General features: G+C 36.8%; 1 protein-coding gene across 4 annotated transcripts in view; it reads right to left on the bottom strand.

The window, feature by feature from the left end:
- Positions 1-12,814, bottom strand: part of LOC134211800 (adipokinetic hormone/corazonin-related peptide receptor variant I-like) — a 49,862-nt gene extending 37,048 nt beyond the window's left edge. For all 4 annotated transcript variants that reach the window (XM_062689048.1, XM_062689049.1, XM_062689050.1 and 1 more), the window contains exon 1: positions 12,504-12,814. The gene's annotated coding sequence lies outside the window, so the exon portion shown is untranslated. The remainder of the gene's footprint in view (positions 1-12,503) is intronic.
- Between the last annotated feature and the right edge of the window lie 14,410 nt (positions 12,815-27,224).

Below are 27,224 nucleotides of genomic sequence, written 5' to 3'. Positions count from 1 at the left end.
TTGAGGCTGACGGTTATTATAATTATTGTCTTTATTTCAGGCCCTAAGGTGGCTCACCTCTTAGTGAGGCTGAGGGTCTTAAACGGTTAAAATCAAACAGAAAAAAATCTTGGAATATTCTCCGGTTCAAAGTGTTTCAGATTCGAGCTTTTAACAGACGATTCCCTCGGGGACTACATTCGTAATCAACCGTTTGACTAATCTCCGAAAGGCCCTTTTCCGTAAGGTATCAGAATGCTAATTCAGGGAGATTCTACCCTGACTTTTTTATCATTTACCTGATGAAAAAGGAAGCGAAAAATAGAAAGGAACAAGAAATACAAATGAAAAGAAGAATGGAACAAGTTTCTGGGGAAGAAGCCCTAAATGAGGACTTCAATACGCCAAAGGCGAAACGCAGAGTAACGTGTATAATTTTTGTTCGTTTGTCTAAAAAATCTAAGCCGTTTTCAAATAATAGATAGTATTCGGAAGTAGTGATAGGGAGTTTGTTTTAATTTGAGGTAACTTCGAACCATTTTGTTCCAGTAGGGGAGACTGGGTAGACTTGATCCCCTTTTCTGATTTCCAATGTATCACAGCCAAAAATAAATAAACATACGCGATTTCCACACAGACTCTCTAAGAAATATAGTATTTAACTTTACTGATGTATGACAGTCCTTAAATTATTGTTGTTATTGATACACAATCGATTTTTTGGAGTGCTGTCAAAAATCGACTTTTTAAATTTTCGGGGGAAATTGATCCCTCTCCAAGAATTTGCTTTGATAAAATTAGAAAGATGCCCTCAGATTTTTAAAATATTTTTTCTTCAAAATACGCAGAATTTTCGAATTGCTGTGCGTATACATGAACGATTTTTGTTATTGAATTCGACAGCACATGCAATTTTAAAATTTGGGGACACTTGATCCCCTTTTTATGATATCTACGCAATAAATATTTTTTGATGCCAAAACTTCATCAAATCTGTCAAATCTACAAAAAAATAGAAGCCTGAATATAGATTTATATTTTTTTGAATTTTTTCGCCAAATTTTTGTATGGGTGACTAATGGGGGGTCAAGTGTCCCCATATTGAGGCAATAATTTCAAATCCAAATATCCTAAAACTTTGATGGAATGTTGACATTTTCATCAATACAGATCATTAAGCATATTTATGGCTTTGGGCTGTAAAAAACGAAAGCATTTGGTCATTGTTATGAAAAGTTGTTCAAATTTTGCGTGGCCAATAAAAAAATCTTTAGGAAGGTCAAAACATACAAACCGCCCTGCAGAATAAATAAGGTTGTCAATCAAAAAACTAACTCACCACATAAAGGTCATTTGTTTCGAGGATCTATACTAAAAAATACGCTGGAACAAAACTACTTTAGTTCTCGATAAAACAGGGGTGATCAAGTCTCCCCGGGGATCAAGTCTACCCACCTTCCCCTAACCTTTTCGCCTTTGAATATTCAATGATATTTTGAATTTGATTTTTTTGTTTTCTATAATCTGATAACGTTTTAAACGAGGCAATTATATAAAGACATGCCGAATTCGTGAAACTGCATCGGATGATGGCAATTGATCTACCTCGACATTGAAATTTATTGACCTAACCAAGTCAACCAATGCCACCAAACTATCGATAGACCCACTTTTGGAATTGACATATCCTGATCCGAAGACGCTTGTAGTTGGTTTCTTCTTGATCCGACTTGATCCAATAGCTAATCCTACCTTCTATCAATTCTCTTCAATTTAATTTAAAGTCCAGTAATTTAACTCGGAAATTGCCTTTCTCAAGCTGAAGAATCAGGACGATGGTTTTTTACTTGCCCGACTTTACAGTTGTTGTATGTTAGCAAAGAAACCCAATCTTAAAATCACTTTTCCAAAATTTTAGGAAGAGCCAGCTTGAAAAACATCCTCTTCACCACTGGTTGATATTGAAAGAAATTTTTAGAAAAGCGTTTTAGAAATGTTCTGGCCTTTTTAATACTCCTTACACCTATTGGAAGATATGCAGGTGATACAGGCTTAAGGAATTCATGAAGCAAACATTTAATAAATCTACCTCACAGAAAAAAGTTTAGTTTTGAAAATATCCCAGCTTTTATCATGCTATTTGTTTTGAGCATGCATGAAAGTAAGGGGCGCCCAATAACGGTTTGAGAGTCCATGCTACGGCTCTGCTTGAACCACATAATGACTGATATGTTAGATTATTGATAAACACTTCGAAACTACATTCTTTCGGATGAAATCACCATCAAATCAAAATATTCGCTTTAAGGGCCGCATACTGACCATCCTTCCCCTACCATTTTTGCATTCGTATATCATCGTCCCGGGAATCGAACCCAACCAACATCGTACTGCTAACTCGATGGTCGCTCCAATATTCGAGTAAAGGAGAGTGGACTTCATTTGCTCTTGTTTTATTTAGCAATAGTGGTTTGGATGATACGAAGGTTTGACGATTTTTTTATAAGGCAATATAAGGTTATAAGGTTGAGGCAATAGGTTGAGAAAATATTGATTAGTTCAGCAAATCATAAACAATTACTTTAATTTTTTTACAATTCTTTAAAGCAAATTGAAAAGTATTTTTACCATTAGAACACCCAAATATAATCATACGAAACTCATTGTGTTTGTGGAGCATCAAGCTGACCACTTCGTGGAAAATGTTCATGCTCCCAAATTGTAGACGCCGCGATTTTATCGACTAATAAGAACTTTTTATGCTTTGTCTGTGACCATTTATCATTCCCAACTTTGCTGGTCTTTCTATTCATATGGGACAAAGCAAAGCATTGCATTGCGTATAATATGATCAAATAAACTTTAAACTATTTTTTTACGATTATATTATTGGAATTTGTTATTTACGCGAGTTTGTACGCAAATTTTAGAATTTATGCGAATTTTTCAAAAAGCGTTTGTTGAAAAAAAACTAGGAAAAACAATTTTTGATTACGTTGTTTATTATGCGGCTTTTTAAGGTGCCTTTTTATCGAGAGATAACACAGTAGGGGAAGGTGGGTAGACTTGATCCCCGGGGAGACTTGATCACCCCCTGTTTTATCGAGAACTAAAGTAGTTTTGTTCTAGCGCATTTTTTAGTACAGATCCTCTAGACAAATGACGTTTATGTGGTGAGTTATTTTTTGGATTGACAATCTTATTTATTCTGCAGGGCGGTTTGTATGTTTTGACCTTCCTAAAGATTTTTTAATTGGCGACGCAAAATTTGAACAACTTTTCATAACAATGACCAAATGCTTTTATTTTTTCTCAGCACAAAGCCTTAAATGTGCTTAATGATTTGTACTGATGAAAATGTCAACATTCCATCAAAGTTTTAGGATATTTGGATTTGAAGTTATTGCCTCAATATGGGGACAATTGATCCCCCATTAGTCACCCATACACAAATTTGGCGAAAAAATTCAAAAAAATATAAATCTGTTCGCAGGCTTCTAATTTTTTGTAGATTAGACTCAAATGAAGTGTTGGCAGGAAAAATTATTTATTGCGTAGATATTATAGAAAGGGGGTCAAGTCTCCCCAAATTTTAAAATTGCATGTGCTGTCGAATTCAATAACAAAAATCGTTCATGTATACGCACAGCAATTCGAAAATTGCGCGTATTTTGAAGGAAAAATATTTAAAAAATCTGAGGGCACCTTTCTAATTTTATCAAAGCAAGTTCTTGGAGAGGGATCAATTTCCCCCGAATATTTTAAAAGTAGATTTTTGACAGCACTCCAAAAAATCGATTTTGTATCAATAACAATAATAATTTAAGGACTGTCATACATCAGTAAAGTCAAATACTATATTTGTAATATCTAATACTATAGTCTGTGTGGAAATCGCGTTTGTTTATTTATTTTTGGCTGTGATACATCGGAAATCAGAAAAGGGGATCAAGTCTACCCAGTCTCCCCTACCGCTGCGGTATCACAAAGGTAAGTAAGTAGCCAAGAAACATTCTGAGGGGTGTTTAAATGCATGAATATGTAGTATAACATATAACATATAACAAATAATATGCTAGAAATCATCATATTAGCACAGAGAAGCAGACGTCTCACTTAGAACAAAATGCAATCAAAATCATCGTCACGGCACAGATAAAAAAAGTCTTTGAAATTTACACGAAAGTAATGCACATAAAGGGAATGCCAAAAAGTGTAAATTTAAACGATTTTATCTCCTGAATATATGCAATTTCAGAATAGTGTAATTTTCCGCGTTTTTATTATTAGTTTTCATTTTTTTTTCTGTGGGAAACATTTTCGCCCAATGCTAAAACCACTATGTGTGGCCAACCGGCAATCAAATGGCGGTGGTGCTCAAACATCAAACACAATCAACATCTATTAAGACGCAATCGGTGGCCTCCCAAAAAAATAAATCAACCATTAAAAAGGTGAATCTCTGTGATATCAGCATTAACATCAAGCGATTTGCACAACTTTGTATGTGATATATGCTTAGACTCTTGTATTAGAGTAGCATCACTTCCGTCCGTTACCACAGTCTAATCACAATCTCTTAGATAGAAGCAAGACACTCTACAACATTCGAGATCCGTCCCACAGTAGGACCAATCTCAGAAAGACGGTCAAAAGCCACTTTTTCAAAGTGATCCATTGAGTCACGGGTTGTTGGTAGAATACTTGACGATGATATAAACACAGTTTTCAGTCATTTAAATTGGATGGATCTTACATTTACAGTCAATACAAGTTTGGCATTTTTAATTCTGGTAAATCTTGTCCTACTGCTACAACATTCGAGATCCGTCCTGTCCACGTTCTTGTGAATGCTGAGTAAGGATAAGAATGATTAGTTGGACACCTATCGAAGAAAGATGCACTGCCCATGATCGCATATTTCAAGACAAAATTTTCAAAACGACTTATCTGCTTTTGTAAACAAAGATTCAAACGACGATTTGACGAATCTGACAGGTAGCGGAATCCTTCATCTACCTATTGATGGTGTTGGTTTGCGTGGGAGAGCTATCAGATTCGTCAAATCGTCGTTCGAATCTTTGTTTACAAAAGCAGATAAGTCGTTTTGAAAATTTTGTCTTGATTTGTAATATTTGCATTTTGGTTGATTTTGTAAATCGTTTGTCAATCCTCCCCACAAACTCAATCATTTCCAACTTACCACAGATAAGCAAGATAGTAAAGCCTAATTTACTGTTGTGAGATTTGATGCAGTAAACTGAGCTTTCTGAACGATTCACAGGCTTTTTACAAAATGAGCAAAAATGCGAGTGTTACAAATATGCGAGTGATACAAATATGCGATCATGGGCAGTGCAGAGAACTCTACTCTCTTCAAACTCTTTCAATATCCAAGTTTGATAATCAAATTTTGAGAAATGTAATTCAAACCGTTAAAAACTTTCAACCGTTTAATTAGTGTAGTTTTTGTAATTTTTGTACCCCTTGGCTATCAGTTTCAGGCGATAGTTATCTTTTGTGTCCCAAAATAAATTGCCCAATATAAGAATATTCACGCACGATATTTTGTGCAGATTCAACTGATTTCCTAATATGTTTTTGGTGAGACAATATGGAGGGTTGAAAGTTTTTTTTTCAATATTTATATTTTTAATACCATGACATGACATCCCGTCAGGTCAGAACTTTGCCGAACCATGTGCGATAGAAAATTGCTTCTCAAAACACCCCTACTTGTATTCCTGTACAGTCATGTATCACTCCACTCCTTCGTTTTTTCATAAATGCAAATGCCTTGTCAAATCAAATTGCGAGGAAACTTGTCTGAAACGATTATGGAAAAGACTAAACACCTAGCTGAACACTATTTATTAAGAGAAAGCTGATTAGAAAAACACGTAAAATATTAGCATTAGTATCGCATCGACCTTTGCGTCCTCAACTTCTTTGCGCAACCAATTTTGTCAGTTCAAGTCCGTTCAACGGTTCCGGATTTATACGGCATTTCAGTGGGATCTGTCTATCCAGGTGGCTATCCAGGACATTTTTGATTTTTGTTTATTTGATTTTTTTACCAACCTCGTCCTTTCACCATATCTTATTTGTGATGCATCTGAACAAATTTGAAAGCATGAATCAATTCCAAGGCTCTAGCTGTGGACATATATCAGAATACCTTCAAATATATCATGAGCCATAGCAATATTTGGTATTTTTTGTGCGGCAGACATATTGTTAACTAATTTTAGAGTTCTACTGTCAATTTTGATGACCACAGATTCTTTAGATTCACAGATTCACAGGAAACATCACGGAACACCCTGGACTGATAGAACGTGGCAAAGACTTGAATCCGGATTTTAAAGAAAAACAAAACATAGCATGCGATATATAAAACATTATGAGTCTTCATGAAAAAAAATAAGGATGTCATTTGTTGCACTGGACTGGAGACGAAAGCTAGTGGATTATTATTGACTTCTATAACGATTGGCTATTGCCTTGTAAAGTTATGAACAAAATGATATTTCAAACCATGCAAGGTCTTGGCTAATTCCGAGAAAGTACTAGATGAATTATCACTACCAGGTGTATGGTTTGCGGTATTATTACTAGTTACTAGAATTGATTGGGGTTACACACCAAGTAACTACTTCTGATCACTTCCAGAAAAATCTGGAACTCAAGCGAGTCGGTTCTAAAGTTCGTTTCGTAAGAATTACGTCCAACATCATCAAAGCTATTAGTTGTACGCACATTTCGACTTTTCATAATCAGCTCGAGAAAAAAAATCAACTAATTATGAACCTTTTTTGTCAGTTCTGGGGCACTAGCTGGAGATACAGTCAAAAAAGTCGTATGGCCGAACAGCTTATTCGGCGGAACAGGTCACAAGGCCATACTCCGAGAGGTGGGACATTTGACCAATACGGTCAGCTTGCCGAACGGTTCGGGGTGTGTTACGGTAGCCTGGCAAGCAGTGGACAAGGCGGACAACTTTCATTAACACGGTTCATGAAGGCTAGGGCTACTTTTACAAGTTTTCGTAACATATGGAGGACCAACCAGATTATACAACGCACCGAGGGTGCCAGGACCCATAAAATCATCGTCAAAGTAACATATAGCAAATTTCTATATAAAAAAACAAATCCAACAATTTTCGTATAAAATCTTGGCATATACAATTCTGCAAGGTTTAAATACAAAACCCTTAAAAATCCACCATAACTTAAAATCTTATAGTTCGATTAGGCCAATTTTCATTAGGAAACAATGAGATAGGATTCTACGTTAAATGCAACTTGTTGCGAGTAAATCGGTTAAGGGTAATTACTAAAAAGTGAACAAGATTTTTTTGCCATTTTTGGTGCGCACACACACAGACATCCCCTCATTTCGTCGAGCTGAGTCGATTGGTATACTATGGGTCTTCGAGCCTTGTATAAAAAAATTGTTCTTGAAGCGAACATATAGCCTTTTGGTACACTTTAGTGTACAAGAAAGACAAAAATGTAAGCTTTTTATTTTTATATTGTTTTAGAATTATACGAAATTGTAAAATTTCAATGCAATGGTTGTTTTAAAGTTTGTTTTTTACAAGGGAGAATTTATTTACGCACGACCCAGAAGACGTGCTCAGTAGTTGCCAAGCTACCACACGGAAGTGTACTGGAGCCGACCAGTGAAGGTAATACCGACTAAACTCCCTTGGGCTCCACCCATCATTTTCCCCAGGAAGTGCCTCCCAGAATTACTTCTAAAATCTTGCGAAATTGTATATGCCAAATTATTATACAGTTTCTGCAAGGTTTTTATGTAGAACTGTATTCATATCTGCCATCCACTGGTTGGATGTACCATTGTTTTTTTAGGGGATAGGGACAAAAGGTCGAAAGGACAAAAGGTCGAAAAGACAAATGGTTGAAAAGGACAAATGGTCGTAAGGGACAAAAGGTCGAAAGGACAAAACGTCGAACAGGACAAAAAATCGCAAAAAAAAACAAAAGATCAAAAAGAACAACAGGTTGAAAGGAATCAAAGGTCGAAATAGTCAACAAACTGAAACGGGGAGAATAAATCTTGCACCAGAGTTGTCTTACACAGCTGGCAAAAACTCTTCTCTTTTATTTTTTTCAAATTTTCAATAAATAAATAATACAGACACGAATTCACGGATAGTGTAAAGTGTCACTAATAAACAACAACAACAACAACAATAAATAAATAAAATCCTAGTCCGTCAGAGTACTCTTCAAAATTGGCAAATGATTTGGTCAAACAATGAACTTGGACGGTGGCTATTTTCCATAGTTCCTAAAGTTTCTGCGCGAGCGTGGTTCAGAGGTGAGGACTTAAGTCGAGGCTTTATCCGCACGATGTCGAGGCTTATGTCCAATCACTATTCACTAAACGCACATCTCTATAGAATAAACCTGGTCGATAGCAATATATGTAGGTGTGGAGCCGGTTACGATGACATCGATCACGTAGTTTGGTATTGCTCGGAAAACGACGCCTCCAGAGAGCAACTATTGGATACCCTTGTGGCCCGAGGTAAACAACCCTACAGGGAAGTAAGAAGTGTTTTGGGGAATCGCGATGTGGTATATATGCAGGCTATCTATGTCTTTCTTTGCTCGTCTGACATCAAAGTCTAATATTTCATTTTTTCTTTTCCAGTTTTTTTTCTTGTCTCTGTCTTATTGTTCCGTGTACCATGAAGCACTGGCCACCCGGAAGATGCTCCCTGACAAACCACAACTCGAGCACGACGCTACACTACAACGATCTTGACGTCAAATACCCGGAAAAGCAGCTGAAATACCCAAAACTAAAATCCCAACCCTTTCCATCCTGAAATTACGCAATCTAACCTTGAGTCACCACGAGTATCTTGGTCAATGCCCTTTCCCTTACTAACTGTTAATAATAATGTTATAGTTTTTAAATATCATAAAGAGTCTCGGCTCCGTTAAGTGTTATACACGCCTGAGCCTGTCAAATAAATGCAATAGATAAAAAAAAAAAAAAAATAAAATAAAATCCAATCAGTGAGCACAACTAATAAATGGAGCGCACGCACATCAAATACACTGGCATGTATCACACACCGGTATATTTTCAATGCAGTCGCCTGCGTGCACTCATTGAATAAATTTTACTTAATTGTTAAAAATAGGGAAAAAAGAGCAATTTTTTTCACCAGCTGTGTAGGCCACTCTGTCTCGCACAATACAAGTTTTATTCATTTTCTAAATCAACAATCTTTCACATTTGTAACAGAACTATCTAGATATTCATAAGATTGTTTCATAGTAATTACTCCTTCTTTGAAAATTGCTCATTCTTCAACTTTGAATGATGAGATGAGTGTGTTAGTTCTGTTTGAAGTTAAATGCATTTCACAAATTCCTTTGGAATACACCCAACATGTTATCAACTTGTTCTTGATAGATCTTTTGTTCTTTTCGACGTTTTGTCCCTTTCGACCTTCTATCCCTTTCGACCTTTTATCCTTTTCGACCTTTTGTCCCATTCGACCTTTTGTGCTTCCGACCTTCTGTCCATTTCGATGTTTTGTCTTTTCGACCTTTTTTCCTTTCGACCTTCTGTCTTTTCGACCTTTTGATTTTCGGACTTTTGTCATAGATTCGTTTTTTAGCACACTACAATGCATCTCTGGGATATATCGATATAATTGAAAATGATTAGTACAAATTGTACAACACTTCGAACTAAGACAATCACATGCTTCTCGACCTAAAAAGTAAAAAGTAAGAAGTAAAATGCGAGGTGAAGAAAAGGTACCATTCCCTCCCTACCTCCCTATGAGAAGAGAAAAGTGAAGAGTGTGAAGTTAGATGGAAAGTGCGAAATGAGATATGCAATAGAGGAATTAGAAACAAGACGCAAGAACTCAATAGTGAGAAATAAGATAAGAAATATATAATAAGAATAATGCAAGAATTTTGAAGTGAGAAATGAGCCAGCTGAGAAGTATAAAGCGAGATGCGACTAATGAGAAATGATAATGGAGTGCAATTGTCGTTTAACCCTTTCTTTCCCATGATAGCCGTAGAGCTCCATCAAATGTTGCACCTTCCAACTTTCATCGAATTGTTTCAACAACAAAAAGCAATATTTAATGGTTTCATTGAACTGCATATATAATCAATTTTGTGTAAAATTAGTGAAACTATTGAAAACAATCAAGTAACTGTTGATTTACAACCAAAACTTTTTTTCGTTTCCACTAGTTTAAGCCATACCAAAAAACTTTTATTCCAACATTTTTCTCAAAAATGATTCCTTCTTATGAAAATCTTTGGAGAAAGTCGTGGAAAGGAAAGGGTTAATGGGGAAAATTATTATTAATCCACCTAGCGGAAACGTTGCCTTTTTCGTGCATTACAAAAATAGTATAATATTTTAGTCATAATTCTTGATTTCACCGCACATTTTCAGTTAGCAACAATAGGACAGGATCCCCTGTTGCAAGCAAATCGGTTATGGATAAGTGTCAAACAAATGAGCTAGATTTTTCACGCACATATACATATACATCACGATCACCTGAGTTCGTCAAGTTGAGTCTATCGGTATATATCGTATGAGTATCTGTGCCTCCTACAAAAAAATCGGTTTTGGAGCAACCATATAGGCTTTCGGTACACTTAGGGCATGAGTATCTGTGCCTCCTACAAAAAATTCGGTTTTGGAGCAACCATGTAGGCTTTCGGTACACTTAGGGCATGAGTAAGGCAAAGCAATAAAGGATAATACTAATATTATCTTTGTCTTGTCCCTATCCACAAAAGACAAAACATATTGGGTTCCATTTCATCTGCAGCAAATAATAATCGCATCGTGGGAAATCGTACGTACTTTATACTCCGCAAAATGTCCCGATAGAATAAGAACTGGGGCCCTCCTTAGCCGTGCGGTAAGACGCGCGGCTTCAAAGCAAGACCATGCTGAGGGTGGCTGGGTTCGATTCCCGGTGCCGGTCTAGACAATTTTCGGATTGGAAATTGTCTCGACTTTCCTGGGCATAAAAGTATCATCGTGTTAGCCTCATGATATACGAATGCAAAAATGGCTTAGAAACCTCGCAGTTAATAACTGTGGAGGTGCGTAATGAACACTAAGCTGCGAGGCAGCTCTGTCTCAATTTGGGGATGTAATGCCAATAAGAAGAAGAATAAGAAGCAGAAGAAGAATGAGAATTTGCCGTCATTCCAAACTGACTATTAACAAAACGGTGATTAAACCGGTAGTCCTCTACGGATACGAAACTTGAACAATACTCGTGTCGTGGAGGACCAACTTGCACTTGTAGTATTTTAAAGAAAAGTGCGGCGTACCATCCATGGTGGGATGTAGGGTAAGACTGTATAATATGCCCCCCCTAAGGCAACTCCTTGATAACGTTTTACTTTTCAACGCAATTTATGCAAACTTTGTGTTATTTGGTAGTGCAGGAAGTTACAAATGCATTGCCCGTGAGTAGTCACATAAAAATATTACAGATAACACGTAATAAAGCTTTTTTGAAAAGTCGTGAAAAAATGAAATTTAAAAAGTGCCTGGGCAATACGCCCCACCTCAACCAAAATCATTTAATAGCCCTTCATTAGTATTTTATCAATCCCATAATAAAAAGGCTACAAATCCTTATGCGCTTGACATTAAAAAACCAACATAGGTCCATCCAAGCAGGTATGAATTACATTTCAATATTTTCCATACAATTTGGAAGCAACTGCTGCAGGCTCGCTGCGCTTGTGTCCAGTTAGTAAGGGCATATCGTCCTGCCTACACTGGGGCGTTTTGGCCAGTGAAACATGTTTTCGAAAATCGTTACATTTTTGAAGATGGAAACAATTTTATATCATATTAATCACTGAGAAAAGTAATTTTGTTGCCCAACTGAGTGTTCCAGTGCAAGTTTTGCGGACAGTATGCCAGAGTCGCTCCAGAATGTTCAGCAAACAAACATTAAAAGTTACATCAAAACTGTTACTTTTTGTATTTTGCAAATATTTTCATTAAGTAATACTAAAATATTCCCATATTCACATAGGATGATGGTTTCACAAATATTTATAGGTACCAACTGAATTTGACTCTTAGTTAGTTATAGTTTTCTAGAAATCAAAGGGGGGCGTTTTGGCCAGGTGGGGCGCATTATACCGTTTTACCCTAGATGGAAGACGGTACATAAAGGAGGCGAATGGCCGACCATGCTTACATTCATTTTTTAACAGACACCTACTAGATGGAGGCCGAACTGTTTATCACTATCCCAAGAAGAAATCGTAGCAGAGCATGGAGTCAATAGCATAATGTTAAATTGTTGTTTACCTTTGGTTTGGAGAGAGTAACTGTATTTGAACTGTAATGAACTGTTCATCTCTTTTGAGTGACAAAATATACCAACTCGGGTTTCAAAATGATTAGTTCTACAGAACATCACATTGTAACTAACTAACTGGAATTATTTTGCAAATCATTCTTACCTAATTTTCAGTTTCTGTATTTTGCTATATTCTTACAAATATCGCCAATTTGAATAGTGTCAATATCCAGTTACGTATCTATCCTCGTTCGTGATTTGCATGCTACAATGCTGAGACATTTTTCATCACTGCACACCACTTTGATCTGCGAGCATTAGGGCACTGCATGATTTGATAATTTCAATTCACAGTCACTCTTATCACTATTACTGGATTCATCACATGGATTTTTTAGATGCTTTTACTCTTATAATTCATAGCCTAGAAGCACGATGTTGTTTTGATGATGGTTGGATTATAAATAAATGAGCATGAACGTCTGAAATCGGTAAGTTTCACACAGTTCAAAACATTGATAAAGCTCGTCCTATCACGCACACTTTATTGAATTTCTAATTGCATCGGTAGTATAACTATGAATAACGCGTCTGTTGTGTGCAAAATCAATGTTTATTGAAAATTTATTTAATAGGCTTCAAAGTTTTTGAGCACTCTCAAATTATTTTTGAATATAAAAATTACCATACCTTCATAAGGACTTGTGCCATTAATAATCATCAATTATGTATCTAAACCTGCATTGCACCGTACAAGTGAGAAATTGCCACCTTGTGTATTCGTATTCATTACCCACATGCAGGGTTTCTAATAGACATATAGACAAAAATAGACAATCCTTATTTGAACCCTAGAGAAAATCTTACCTGAAAATTTGCCAGACCGGACCAGGATATGATCCCATCTAGGGGCTGTCATTATACCAGGTGGGCCGTTTTTGTGTGGAGAGGGGAAGGGGTATAGCGAATGCACGGTTTTGAAAATGTGTATGAGATAACGGGTGGGGGGGTACCTGAATCTGATTAAAACCTGTCCACGTGGTATACGGACAACCACCTACCTATCCCGCATGCCTTTGTTTGAAGCTGCGCGTCTCGCCAACAAGCAATATGTAAAAGGAAAATGCTCGATTATGTATGCATTGATAACTAATTGAAGAGGCAGGTGCTTTCCTATGACTAACATTCTATTATACGAATACATAGTACAGTATAGCCCATAAAAATACAAAAATAGTAATAACATAGTTGAGAGACAATGTTATTTAGTTACATTTTTTTCATGAATACATTCACTAGATACTAATGTTTTTTCATGATAGGTTCACTTATACACAAATATGTAAATAGTACGAATAACCATTTGATTTACCCAAACACAAGCTATTTTTTTTTTGCATCTTTTATGGGCCATACTGTATATACATTACGTTCTACAGCGCTGGGCCGAGTATAGAGCCTTGTGGTACGCCCTGATCACTTCCGCCCGAATTCGTTTCGTCTGCGGCGTTGGTCTCCCAACTAGCGCTGTTAAACGCGTTTTTGACGATAATCGTTAAACTACAGCATAGAACAGATTGCCGTACCTCTGCATCCTGGACACCCTCTGCAACTTCAATGACTGTTCTGATTGCATCCCCAGCTTATCTGCCATTTTTGGAATCCGAACTACTTTTCCGATTAGCCGGTTTCACTCTCCGTGAACTTCGTTAGCCGATAAGGATAAACCTTTTCAGGAGCTACCCAGATATCTACCTTCCAGACTAGAGTCACATTTGGAAATCCGGAGCTTTCTTAATCCTCGCTCCTTTCGCCACTGAAGACAGCTCGTTATTGGAGACATGCATATCTGCAACGATTACTCGGTCTTTATCTTCATACGGTGTAGGCGGCCATGTCGTAGCATCTTGCTTGCAAACTCTGCAGATCATGTTTTTTACCAGCGACGTACTGTAGAACGTGACTTCTATGATGAACTCCCTGCTCTCTAGACGCTCTCTAGATATTCCATTTTGTTGGCAGCATCTAGATACCGGTAATCATATTGGTGCTATTTGCGTACCACAGTACTCTTTCCTCCAACGAATCGTCACCTGCATTTCATCCAGCGTGCATTGTGGAGCCAGCGCATCCTTCAGTAAGTCTACTGTCGTGTTCTCGTTCAGGGGTCTGTAGCATAATCGAAATCTTACAAACAATATTAGTAGAGTAGCTTGTAACTTGTATTTTTCCGTTACATAATGAATCTTTTCGTTTCAATACAAAATTAAGAATAATGAAATTTTTCAAATGACTCTGGAGATAGCAGGAATACTTTAAGTGCTGACATCAAGTATTCACTACTCAAAAGTGGGTTGGTTTAGCTCAAAACCATACCTTGGCCCAATAACCCAATTTTGAGTGAAATGACACTAGGTAGTTTAACTTAATCATCGTGAAACATATTACCCAAAGCTGAATTAATTCAACTTAAAATTAAGAATATATAAATTAGCTTGAATTTGGGTCATTGTACTAAACAATCTTGGTTGTGAAATCATGGGAAAGAAAGGAAAAACTTCCTAAGTTCTGAGTGGAATTTTTTGCGATATTCTCATCAGTAAGTATGTTGAACTAAAATTTTGGGATGATCTATTTGTCAAGTAAAGTTTTCTGTAAAAGAAATCGTTTAAATTTCATTATCGGGCTTAAAGCAAAATCCAAACCCCGCAATACTCGTAAATTGAAACCAGCTTCAAAAACACATTTCAAATGAATTTAGCGGGATTGGATTTTTCATGAAGGGTACGTTCGTGTAACTTACAAATCGACTAAATTAAAACTTATGTCAATCATCTAGATCGCTTCACGGAATGGTGCTCTCTGAACCGAATGGTGGTAAACCCGGCCAAGTGTTCTGTCATAACGTTTTCACAAAAAAGCAGCCCATAGTTTGCAACTACAGCCTTCTTGGTACAGAAATAGAGCGAGTGAGCCATGTGAAGGATCTCGACGTGAACCTAGACTCGCAACTATTATTCAAGCAACACATCTCATTCATCGTCGATTAAGCCTCCAGAACTATGGGATTCATCTTCAGAGTTGCGAAGAATTTCACCGACACATACTGTTTAAAAGCTCTCTACCCTGACGAATCGACTATGGAGCTATGTTGGAACTAATAGACCTGAACGTCCAACCACGCATGCTCCGTAAGAGTCATATGTTGAGGCTGCTCTTTCGTAGTACAAATTATGGCATGCATGGAGCTATTTGTGGCCTACAGCGCATCACTCTTCGATTTCCACGCCACTCGGAGCATGTTACGCCGAAGATTTTCATCGTTCTTCGCAGACATGAACAGACGAAGACAATGACAATGCTTGTTTAAATGTTTTATACCGACTTTGTATTATCTCTTGACAACATTTTTTAATGTTCACTTTTTTTCGGTGGCTTATAAATTGAATTGAAACTAGATTGTAAGTTACTTTATATATATATATATGTCTAATAGTTACTAATTAGAAATAAATTCCAGCTTTAAAGTTGTGTGTAATCAACACTGCTGTCAAAATGGTTTCATTCAAGCCAATGAAAGACCAGTGCAACACACACTTTCATGTCCCATCCTAGAATAAAAATGGGTGAGATGTTTATTGCATGCCTTTCGTCTTTCGCGTTTCCATAGAGAATAATGGGCCAAACACAATGGATACGTTTGCGTGCGTTTTGGCAGTTCTCCCATGCGAAAATTGTCAAAATGCACGCAAACGTATCTATTGTGTTTGGCCCATAAGAAGGGCCAATGATATACCAATGAATAAAATCTATCCAGCCGTTTTCGAGTTATGCGGACACGAACACAGACCATTTCATTTATATTATATATAGGGTATCTGTTCCATTATTAATAACATGCTAATATATCCAGAACAGTCGTAAAACAGGCTATTTAGGCTCAATTTGTGTCGTGTTTTGTTGTTAACCGGCGTGCTCACTGCTGGAAAAAATCACAAAAATGAGAAACAAATCAATTTGCGCATAAATTCTTCTTTTTTTTTCGAATGGTATTGATTAGGGTATGAATTCAAGGAGCGGTTTCCCTAGATAGATAGACAAGGTTTTTTAATCAAGTTACCATTTTTGTAATCATATATATGAGGGTGATACCCACTTTGTTCATGACTTGAAGTTCAGACTTGATGATTCCGCGAGCAAGTTGTTTCATTGTTATCGTGATTTTTTTAATTTATCACGTAGTAGTTCATTGTGGTTTTTCTATATGAAAATGCTAATTGAGAACCCCTGTTTTGATATCAGGTTTATGCAGCGCCGGATTTAGCCGGAAGGGGGCCCGGGCCGACAGTTTGTTTGGGCCCCAAAATGTACAAAAATGTTGTTTTTGATACATAAGATTTACCGTTATTATGAATAAAAATATGCCATTTATCCGGCAGCCGCCATTCGATTGCTACTATTTATAACTGTGAAAAACGCTTTGTAAATCAATCAAAAATCCATAGCACAACGTAAAAACTTGAAAAGAATTTTTTTATGCAAAATCAATTAAATCTCTATACCTAAAAAATATACGGTTCTTTTGAATCATCAGGGTAACTGTACCATAAGTAGATGTAGTGCCAATTGTGGAGGCATTATGATTTTTTTAGTTATTATATTACATAATGATCATGATCGTTTTCATCCAACATGGCTTTCACCCATCATGATGCCATATAGGATAGTTTACAGCAACTTCATATCTCTAAACAGAGGTTTAAACCCCTAACGCTTCTGTGACAGTTCTGCTGTTTTTACACGAGAAACGTGAATGTTCTGAAACAATAACAAATAGGCCAAACAAAAATTAACAATTTGTATCCAAACGAACGTTAGCCTCGGAGATAAGACTTGTTGCGGCTGCAGGTACGACTTTCTACGGTTTGAGTAGCCAACTAAAGTCTCGTAGCCTTTAAATATAGACGAAACTATTTCTGTACACATCCAGTCACTCCAAGATGCAGACTATTTAAATCTCAAAGTGTTTGAGTGGAAAATACTGCACTTAATACTTGGTGGAGCCGTGGAAAATGGTGAATGGCGTAGACGCATGAATCACGAGTTGTAACAAGTATACAAAAATGCAGACATAGGCAGGCTAACAAAATACGGCTGATTACAATGGGCTGGACGTGTAATGCGCATGCCGGAAGAGAGACCAGCAAAAGTCATACATAGCAGAGAACTTGCTGTAGGACGTTGAATCCAGGGTGCGCCCCGCACTCGCTGGCTGTGAAGAATCGAGGAGGACGCGCGTGCGGCTGACGTACAGGAAGACTGGAGGCCCAAGAAAAAGTCACCTGAATCACGACATTGCATTCTTTTTTTCCCCGGACAACACGACCATCATATGTACATCTGGGTAGACATTATTGATTTGCATAAAAAAGCTCATTTTCAAGTTATTACGATGTACTATGGATTTGAATTGATTTATAAGGCGTTTTTCATCGAAAAACTTAAAAACGGCATAACTCGTAAATCTCACCAATGATTTTTTTAGAATGTTTGTCCAGAAGCGTAAAATTATAGTAGGAATCGAATGTCGGCTGTCGATTTAATGGTATATCGCGTGACATCTCAACAAAAAACTGTGACAAACAACAAAAAACTGTTTTGAACCAATTAGCGCCGAATCTTTCGATTTCATTAGGTGTTTTATGTTGACGATGATTCAGAATATATCAAAAATCTCATATGGCTAAAAATGTCATATATGCAGTTTCTCAAACAAACGGTGCAAATATTAGTATAATTGTCTCCGGTTTTAATAGATTTTATGCAGTTTTTGTTCACGATAACTTAAATTTTTATCTCATTTGTTAATCATACTAGCATGTTTATTTCATAGAACTTAAATAACAGATTGCAGAGGAGTACTGAATGATAGAACTATTTCGTATGTTATCATATTCCAAACACACTAAGTTAATGAAAACTGTGATTACTCATTGCAGAAGTCACAATTACTTCAAAGTACTATATTTTAGAACATTCAATAATTCATCGGCCAATTAGTCTCTGTGCTAATACACAGATTTGACTCTTTATTGCTCCAAGTGCCATATCCGTCTTTTGGGTAAGTTCAACATATGCACACGAATCTACAGGCAACAGATTTGGCTTAAAACATTAGCTCCCCAGAGTCTGTTGGAAAGATTAAACAGAGCAGATGTAGGTGGGAGTAAATATGACTGTTCGCGAGATGTGCTTCGAGTAATAGTTGCAGATTGAATTATACGCCAAAAGAATTGACAAAATAAAAAATATGATTAATGTTGAAATGGGGAGCATGCATGGGTGCAAAAGAAATACATACATTGAAAATTAGTTGGTTCCATTCGTAGCTTGACTTCTAATAATATGATGTATAATATAAAAGGACAATTGATATATCATATAAGTATTATTTCGGCTTAGCAATAATGGATATAGACGATCAGACTTGTTGCACTCATAATTAGAGTCGTCTGATTTTTAAACCCACATTATTCAATACATTCAAATTTAAAACAAACGGTCTGGAATGAATTGCTTAATAGTGGACATAAGCATAATTTCATTTTATAGGATAATAACACATTTTGCTATTTTTTTCGAGGGCACTAGAACTGATCTTGCATTCCTCACATCCTCAGCTCCGTTATCCGGTAATGGATTCATTTGGAGGGATTGTGGCGAACAGACGAACAGGGATGGACTTCTGCCCGACCTGCTAAAAATGAGCCCCCCGGCCGGGCAGGAGCCCATCCCTGTTCACCTGAACATTGTGCTAAAAATAAGTTCCGGGTATCTTATCCTCCTTGCCTCGATACCCCATGGCCCACGGGATGCTGCGACTACTTCGAGAGAGCTGTGCTCATGCATTCTTCTAAAACTCCGGACCCTACCGACTTGCTGGCTGAGATTAAGCATATACTGTATTTCGAGAAATTTCGTTTCAGGTGGTTCGAAACGAAATTCCGCGAAATTTCGCGGAATTTGACCAGGGCGAAATCGGATTTCTTGATTTCGTTTCATTTTGTTAAATTAGAAAAAAAAATCGCTAAAAAATACTAGCTTTTAACGAAATTTAACGGAACTCCGGGGAATTTCGAAGCAAATCTAAACGTAAACCATGTCGGTAAACAAATTAATAATGTTGTTGTGAAAATTTGTCTATGAATGCCTACTACATAGCCTACATGACAATAGTAGTTTGTGCAACAAGTTGCAAAAGATTATTTACTCAGCACGAGTTGTACGTTTATCCAACGAGGCTTGCCGAGCTGAAAAAATCGAGTTTTGCAACGAGTTGCAAACGCTATTTTTTTCAATGACGAAAAACAGGTATAAATTTGTATCAAAAGGGTTCAATCTAATTCACTCCATATGGTCATTGTTGCCAATAAGTCATGTTGCTGCAGACAACAGTCTTTTTTTTTGTCTTTATTAAGGAGACTTTCAGCCTGAGGCTGGCTCGTCTCCGGGACAACAGTCTGATTTCATGTTATTACCGAGAAAAATAAAAACTTGGATAGCTACGCGTACGATTTTGACAGAAAATCGGTACGATTTTTAATAACTAATTGGTACATCTTATCCTATCCTATCTCGCTTAACTTTTCAAAAGGACCAAAGCAACATTTTTTTTCATGAATTCATTTGAATAGCGCAATCAACAGAACAACATGACTTAGGTCTTTTTGAAAAGTTAAGCGAGCTATCCTAGGCTACGCGGAAATAACGGGCAGAGGGGCAGAGGTAAATCCCCGCATAGATCAAATCACGCATAGTGTGCGATGAATTTTAATGACGTGTATATACGAACGTAGGCATGGAAAGATTTCATAATTAAATTTAGAAGAAAGTGCTCTACAGTTCTATGTCATAAAATTCATTCAGTTCAGTTGTTCGAAAGCATTGGTCTTACATGGTACTTATTGGCCATGCGTGAACCCGTTTAACAGGTATTTTTAGAGTCCCAGCGCCAGGTCTTTATCTAATGTGAATTGAGTGGCACACGGTAGCTTTGACAGGGTAGGGTCTACATGCGAATACATGGAGCTCTGTATGTAAGTTTAAAAGTGCTTATTGTGAAACCAAACATCCTAGGTAAACCCCAAAAGTTACAGTGGCCAATTCAAAGGTCTACAAGCCCATCGAAATAGTCCTCGTCGTCCCCCTGAACTTTTGAAGTTCATAGAATGTGAGTTTCTGTTCGCTAAATACTGTGGGCAGACATACCTTTAATAGGGTGCTTGGTGGCCTTGTGTCACTGCTTCTGCCTCATAAGCAGGAGATTAAGGGTTTGATCCCTGGCCCTTTCCAATTTCCTATTAGATAATTTCGTTAGTCATATAACTCAATCTCTTTGCAAATCAAATTCTCATTGCTAGCAAGTATGATTCTAAATATAGAATTGTTATAAAAAGCTGGCTGTTACTTAGTAGCAGTAAATAAAATGTAAAAATAGATTGGCATTCATTTGTACCCGCATTCGAATGCTATATACGGTCGCTATGCTCGTGCAGGCCTCATACAAGTAAGAATGTGTGAGGTTGATGTGCGGGTAGCGATGGTGTGATAGACGTGTGCGTGGTATTAGAATCCAATAGCATTCAAATTCTAATTGTTAAAAATGAATCCCATTAGAATTCACTTGATTACTTTCTCATTACTCTAGTACTTCTAATTCTTATTCATATATTCCTATCCCATAGATCGCATCACTTACCAACGTGAATCCAGATAATATGTCCCTTCATACTAACACAATATCCTATCCTAAGACTATCGTGGAGATGCAGAGGTATACTCAGTCTCTAGTAGCAACGAGAGTTGAACTAATAATCCTTCCTTCCCTTGATGACCGTAAGGACGTGGCCGGCGCCGCGATTGACTTAGTAAAATGCATTGAATTTCCGAAATTTGCACATTGAGAATGATAGCTAAAACCCAAGCTCCATTCAATTGGTTCCCTGTGCAATTTCGCAAGTTCTAATCAATCACGGAGTAGCAACTACGAATTGTACGGTTATCCTGCTCATGCTCATGCTAAATGCTGTGGGCAGACATACCGTTGTAAATGCGTTGTACGCCTCAAATTGTATGTCTGTCACCATTTACAACGCTAGAACCACGGAAGCAACGCGGCTCCCGCGTGGTTTCTGTACCATCATCGTACAGCTTTGTATGTCTCTCACCATCTACAACGACAAAATCGAATAGGAATCATGCGCTACAACCGTTGTACCCGTACCAACCTCGATGTGCGTTGTACCAGCGTTGTTCTGATTGAACCTCGCATTTTCAGAAGAAAACAAGCTTTCTTTCTCATTTGATTACTGTTGGTTGGATTACAGATACAAATTTGATTCATTGGATTTTAAAATATACAAGTTTATTCTGAAAATGTTCGAATCGCGCATATATTTATTTATATTTCAAACGAACTGGTATATATGTATTCATATACATATGTGCTAATAGCTTTGCACTCGTTTTTGAATTTCCTGACCCTTCCTAGAAAAATTCCAGGCATAAAAATATGATGATTCCAAAATATAGAAAGTATCATTGCTTACAGAAATATATTTCCAATTTTTCATTTTCTTTTTTAACTTAAGCATGTACTTTTAGTACTCATGAACACTTTTGGAACCCATGGAATTCCTGAATTTTCAAAATAATTCTTTGCAGAAGGGAAAATGAAATGTTTAAATAACTGGAACGAGACACAAACAAGATCCCAGTTATTACTCTCAAGCGTTCATAATGTAAGTTGGTTTCAGTCCAAATAAAAATTATGTATAGCCTGATATAACGATACTTGCAAGTTTGAATCCTCGTAGTTATCCTGAGTTATTGTAAGCTATATAGTAAGACGGATTTGTAGAATGCCGGAAGTAATTTTGGACTCTCTTGAAGGTTTATGTGCATTAAACACATCAATTAATAAAGACGTTATTGTACGTGGATTCCCCTATTGGACCGTTCGAAATAGTCGCTCCTTGAACGGTCGTTGGAATCGCCGTTTTCACCTTCACACCGGTTTTCATAGTAAAATTTGTCATTGAGTTTGGCAAATCTTGCTACAAAAGGGAACGTTTTAAATAGGCAAGTAAACCGAGTCCATTGGTCAAGTAAATCCACAATAATGAAGTTTTTAAAAAATCACATGTTTTAAACATTGTCTTCCTATACTGTTATGGACTTTCTAGAATTATTCGAAAACAATCTACTAGACAAATTCACTGAGAACTTCAGGAAAAAACTATCGAGAGAGCATCGTAAATTTCTTGTGGATTAGGATGATTGTTTTTGTGAAGGATTGTTTATATTTAGCAGAAAGTTTTATGGGATCGTTGAAGACATTGAATAAGAAACTTTTGAATAAACTCCACAAATATTGCGTGAAGATGATGTAAAAATCATTAACGTGAAAAATTGTAAATTGAAATAAATTCTGCCAGCACCTGAACTATGATATAATAAATATTTTTCAGACTTTTTAACCCTAGAAACATCTCCAATAAGCTTTTACAGGCACTTTGAGATATTTCTAATTTACTATAAAATCTAATATAAACTTCAATTTTGTAGTGCATATTTTGTACTTATATGCAAACCCAATTTGTTTTGGAACATTAGAACTGTGAACAAAGTGTTCAAAAAAGCAATAAATTTTCAATTCTGGGTTTTGTAATTTTTTCCTGACCTCCACGCGATTCATTGCGTTCTCGTTATAGTTTGCAAGAACCTCTTCCACAATGCGTATTACATATTATGTATTATATTTTGTATCTCTGTTTTTTTTATATTATTACCAACATCATTGGGGCTATCCTAAGTCTGTTGATGGATAAGAAGAATAAATAAATAAATATAGAATGATGATAAATGAGAGATTATTATGTTTTCCTAGATTTAATTCCCGATTTCTATGTTACTTATCTAAGTAATACAAGTTCTGTAACTTTGTAAGCAATTAGAACGATCTACGCGGAAAATATTTTTGAATTTTTCAGCTGATTTGTTTTTCCAGTACTTGGAGTTCTCGACCTAGAATACGTATAATTATAATATGGCAAGCGCAATGCTTAAAAAATACATTGGACCAAACTCTGCGTCTTGGTGATTGATCCGATGCTGGAATTCGTATACTAAATTTTCCCCACATTTTTCTTAAAATTAAGCTAGGTTTCAATACTTCCTGCTTCGCTTGATCAATAATTGAATTTTATTTTTATTTTTTTAATGTTACTCTGAATTGCAATTGGCTTTATTAAACTTTTGTTCGAACATTCACTAAAATAATAATAGAACATCAAACCGAAATCAAACATCTTTTGAATAACTTGGAGGGGTTATAAACGTATTACGTAAGCGATTTTTTGAGCTTTTTACGTATTCCGTTTGGAAAAAAAATGCATGTGTTTTATTTTATTTGAATCGTTGGAAAATGATAACCTCTCATGCCGAACACATAAGCAGTGACGTGGTTGATTTATAGCCTTTCAAATCTAAAACTCAAAAAATGGCTATCCACAAAGTACGGGATCCGAACAAAATTAGAGATTTAATGCAAAAACGTGTGACGAAGGGGGGCTTGGAAACCGCAATTTTTTGCGTAAAGTACTTTATGAACCTTCCCAAACACAATTGAGATTATTTAGCCTACTGTTGAGAAATATCATTTCAGTGTCATAGGATTAGACTGCTAATAACTTTATTTTAATTTGTTTTACAATTTTACATGGGAATAGCTTTTTAATAACTTCAATCCAAAGATTTTATGATGTTCATTAGGCTAAAACGCTTGAAGAAAGAGTTTCACTGAAGAGTTTCATTAAGAAGGTATTTCTGAATGTATTGCCGGAGGAATTCTTGAAGCAAATTCCAAAAGATTTCTTGAAGAAATATCCGGATAAATTCCTGGATTAGTTTTGGAAGAAGTTTCGGAGTTATTAACAAAAGAATTGCTGTATATTTTTTTGGAAGAAGTCCACTAACAAGTTCACGAATTAGCAACATGAACAATTATCCCGAGAATATATAAATCAAATATTCTTTATTTTATATTCTTTTACAAAATACATTGCTTTGACGCTTTGAGTTTGACGATGATTGGTTAATAATAATAAATAATCAAGCAATAGGTTATTTTAGGAAGCAAATTTTGTTAGCTGATCGAAATTGTTTTAACTGATAGGACGCCTAAGTCTTTTGTTTTCACATTTCCGCAACTGTCTCTTATTTGGCAAATAGAAAGTAATTTTGGTTAAAAAAGGATTATATTCCACCAATGATATTTCCATCAGCTGATCAAAATGCGAAACAATTTTTTTTTTCGCTGCCCCTATCGAAGTTTGGCACAGCCATAATTCATTCCATGCTTCGATTTTTTCTAACAGTGAATTATATTTGCGGTACCCAACATTTTTTATAACTTTTTTATATATGATTTTCACATAATTTGCAAAATCTTAATTTTCAGAGCAGTATTTTCAGTATAAATGCGTACTTCTTGCAGCGCTATATGGTTTACTCTTTTTGTGTATTTCTCTCTATTCTCTGTGCACGCTTAAAATCAATAACACAGAGATGTGTTTGCATCACACAAAACGGACCTAATGCTGAACATCTCCTAGATGAGCGATAGTTACACAGCCACAAAAATAGCTCGTGTGGTTTTATTGAAGCTTGGATTTCAATATTTTCAACAGTCTTTGGTTCCTCATGAAACAAGGAATCTGTACAAACGTTTACATGTTGAAAAGGACCGTTATCACGACCGTACGAGGCATTTTTGTGCCTGTGTAACTGTCGCTCATCTAGGGGATGTTCCGCATTAGGTCCGTTTTGTGTGATGCAAACACATCTCTGTGTTATTGATTTTAAGCGTGTGGCCGAATTGAGAACATGGTGGTGTTTGACAGTTTCTTATTGAATAGCGGGAGAGTTTCCAATCAGAAACAAAACCTATGTGAGCACACAAGAGAGCAATAAAAAAACAACACAAATCAATGCCAATAACCAATGAGAATAAATATTTATTTACATTGGCCAATAAACCATACTCGCATCAACCAAAATGTACCCGTTCTGAAGGTAGTTCTCTCTTCGCTTTTCTTCCTATTCTCTCAGGTAAGAACAAAATGTATGTCTGTCGCCATGCTCTGTACAATTACAGCGCTGTACGCTTACAGCGCATTTTCAACTGTATGTCTCCCCCTTAGTATAAGGCATCTTTTCTTTAATGCAGTGAAGCGTTTTTCTAGAATATATCATTCCCCCCTCAGCCATGAATTGGAACGGAACAAATATTAACTTCTGTTTCCCTTCCCTTAAAATTATGTGGCCATTTAATTATTTGAGGTAGGATGAGTTTTCCGGTTTTATAAATTCATTCATCACCTCCTTCATTATCAAAAATCTGAGATTAATTCTCCCCAACAATCCAGTTATTCTTCATTTAGAAATATAGAAAACTATTATATATTGAAATATCATAAATATAAATATAAACAGAACATTGCAAATTTAGTATAAGCTGCCTCTGATCACTAGCCAGAAAAATATTCATTAGAGGCGCTTTGAATTTTTCAGGATTCTAAATTTGTCATGCAATACATAATATTTGCGAAAAAATGATATCGGAATTGCGTAATTTATGTCAAACCAATTTAATAAAAACTCCGCGAAAACAAAATTTCGTTTCGTTTAATAAAATTTCGAATTAAATGGACCTTGATTTCGTATCGTTTCGAAGTTTCGAAAATAAATCTATGTTTCGTTTCGTTTCGAATCAAGATAGACATTTGCTTTGTTTTGTTTCGTTAAGAAAAAGTGTGTTTTCGCATACCCTCCTGAGATCCACTGGTTGTGTCACAAGCTTCCTAACTCGAATCCTCCTAACTCCCTCGGTGTCTAGGGTGGTCCACCAGTTCCGGTAAAAGAATCTTCCGCACTGATGGTGCCCGACTACCAGCGGCTATCGCAGGGGACGTTTTCGCGCAGACTTCGTCTTCGGGTTGCAGAGGTGGTCCGACAGTTCCGGTGGTGGATGACGTCCGCACTGATGGTGCCCTACATACCCGAAGCACTTCCTTCTTCTTTCTTCAGCAGGTTGGCTGATCAAGTGACGATTCCGGTTGGCAGAAGACTTCTGGTTCACCGGCGCCCCGACGATCCGAGGCCAAACACTGCAACGTGCTCCCTTAGTCAGCGTCCAACAGTGATCGGAGTAAGGCGATACCTCCGCCAAGTGCAATGATGCGTAATGGGTGATTTCCTGGCGCAGTAACAGGTTACACATTTGGCGACAGTGGCAGGTTTTACTGCTCATTTTTGTTAATATCAAGAGGACTAATGTTAAAACTATTATACTGAATAATAATACTGTGCCATGGAAATCACCCACTGCGCAATCTCAGAGAAAAATGTAAATTCCCAAACCAAAAAGGTTGTTTGCTTCTTGCAGTGTTTACGTGGGAAACGGTGCTACGAGCTGGGAGAGACGCGGTGGCTTGTTGGTAAGTGGAACGGATTAGATTCGAAGATGAAAGATGAAGATGGAATGATTTGCGAGTTTTGAGGACCGCCATGGCGTGTTTGGAGGACCGCCAAATAAAGATGAAATGATTTGCAAGTTTTGAGGACCGCAATGGCGTGTTTGGAGGACCGTCGAATAAAGATGGAATAATCTGCGAGTTTTGAGGACCGCAATGGCGTGTTTAAAGGACCGCCAAATAAAGATGAAATGATTTGCGAGTTTTGAGGACCGCAATGGCGTGTTTGGATGACCGCCAAATAAAAATGAAATGATTTGCGAGTTTTGAGGAACGCCAAATAAAGATGA

This window comes from Armigeres subalbatus, chromosome 2, assembly GCF_024139115.2.
Source record: "Armigeres subalbatus isolate Guangzhou_Male chromosome 2, GZ_Asu_2, whole genome shotgun sequence".
Taxonomy (NCBI): Eukaryota; Metazoa; Arthropoda; class Insecta; order Diptera; family Culicidae; genus Armigeres; species Armigeres subalbatus.
The sequence above is the reverse complement of the archived record's forward strand: the minus strand, read 5'-3'. Positions and strand labels throughout refer to the sequence as shown.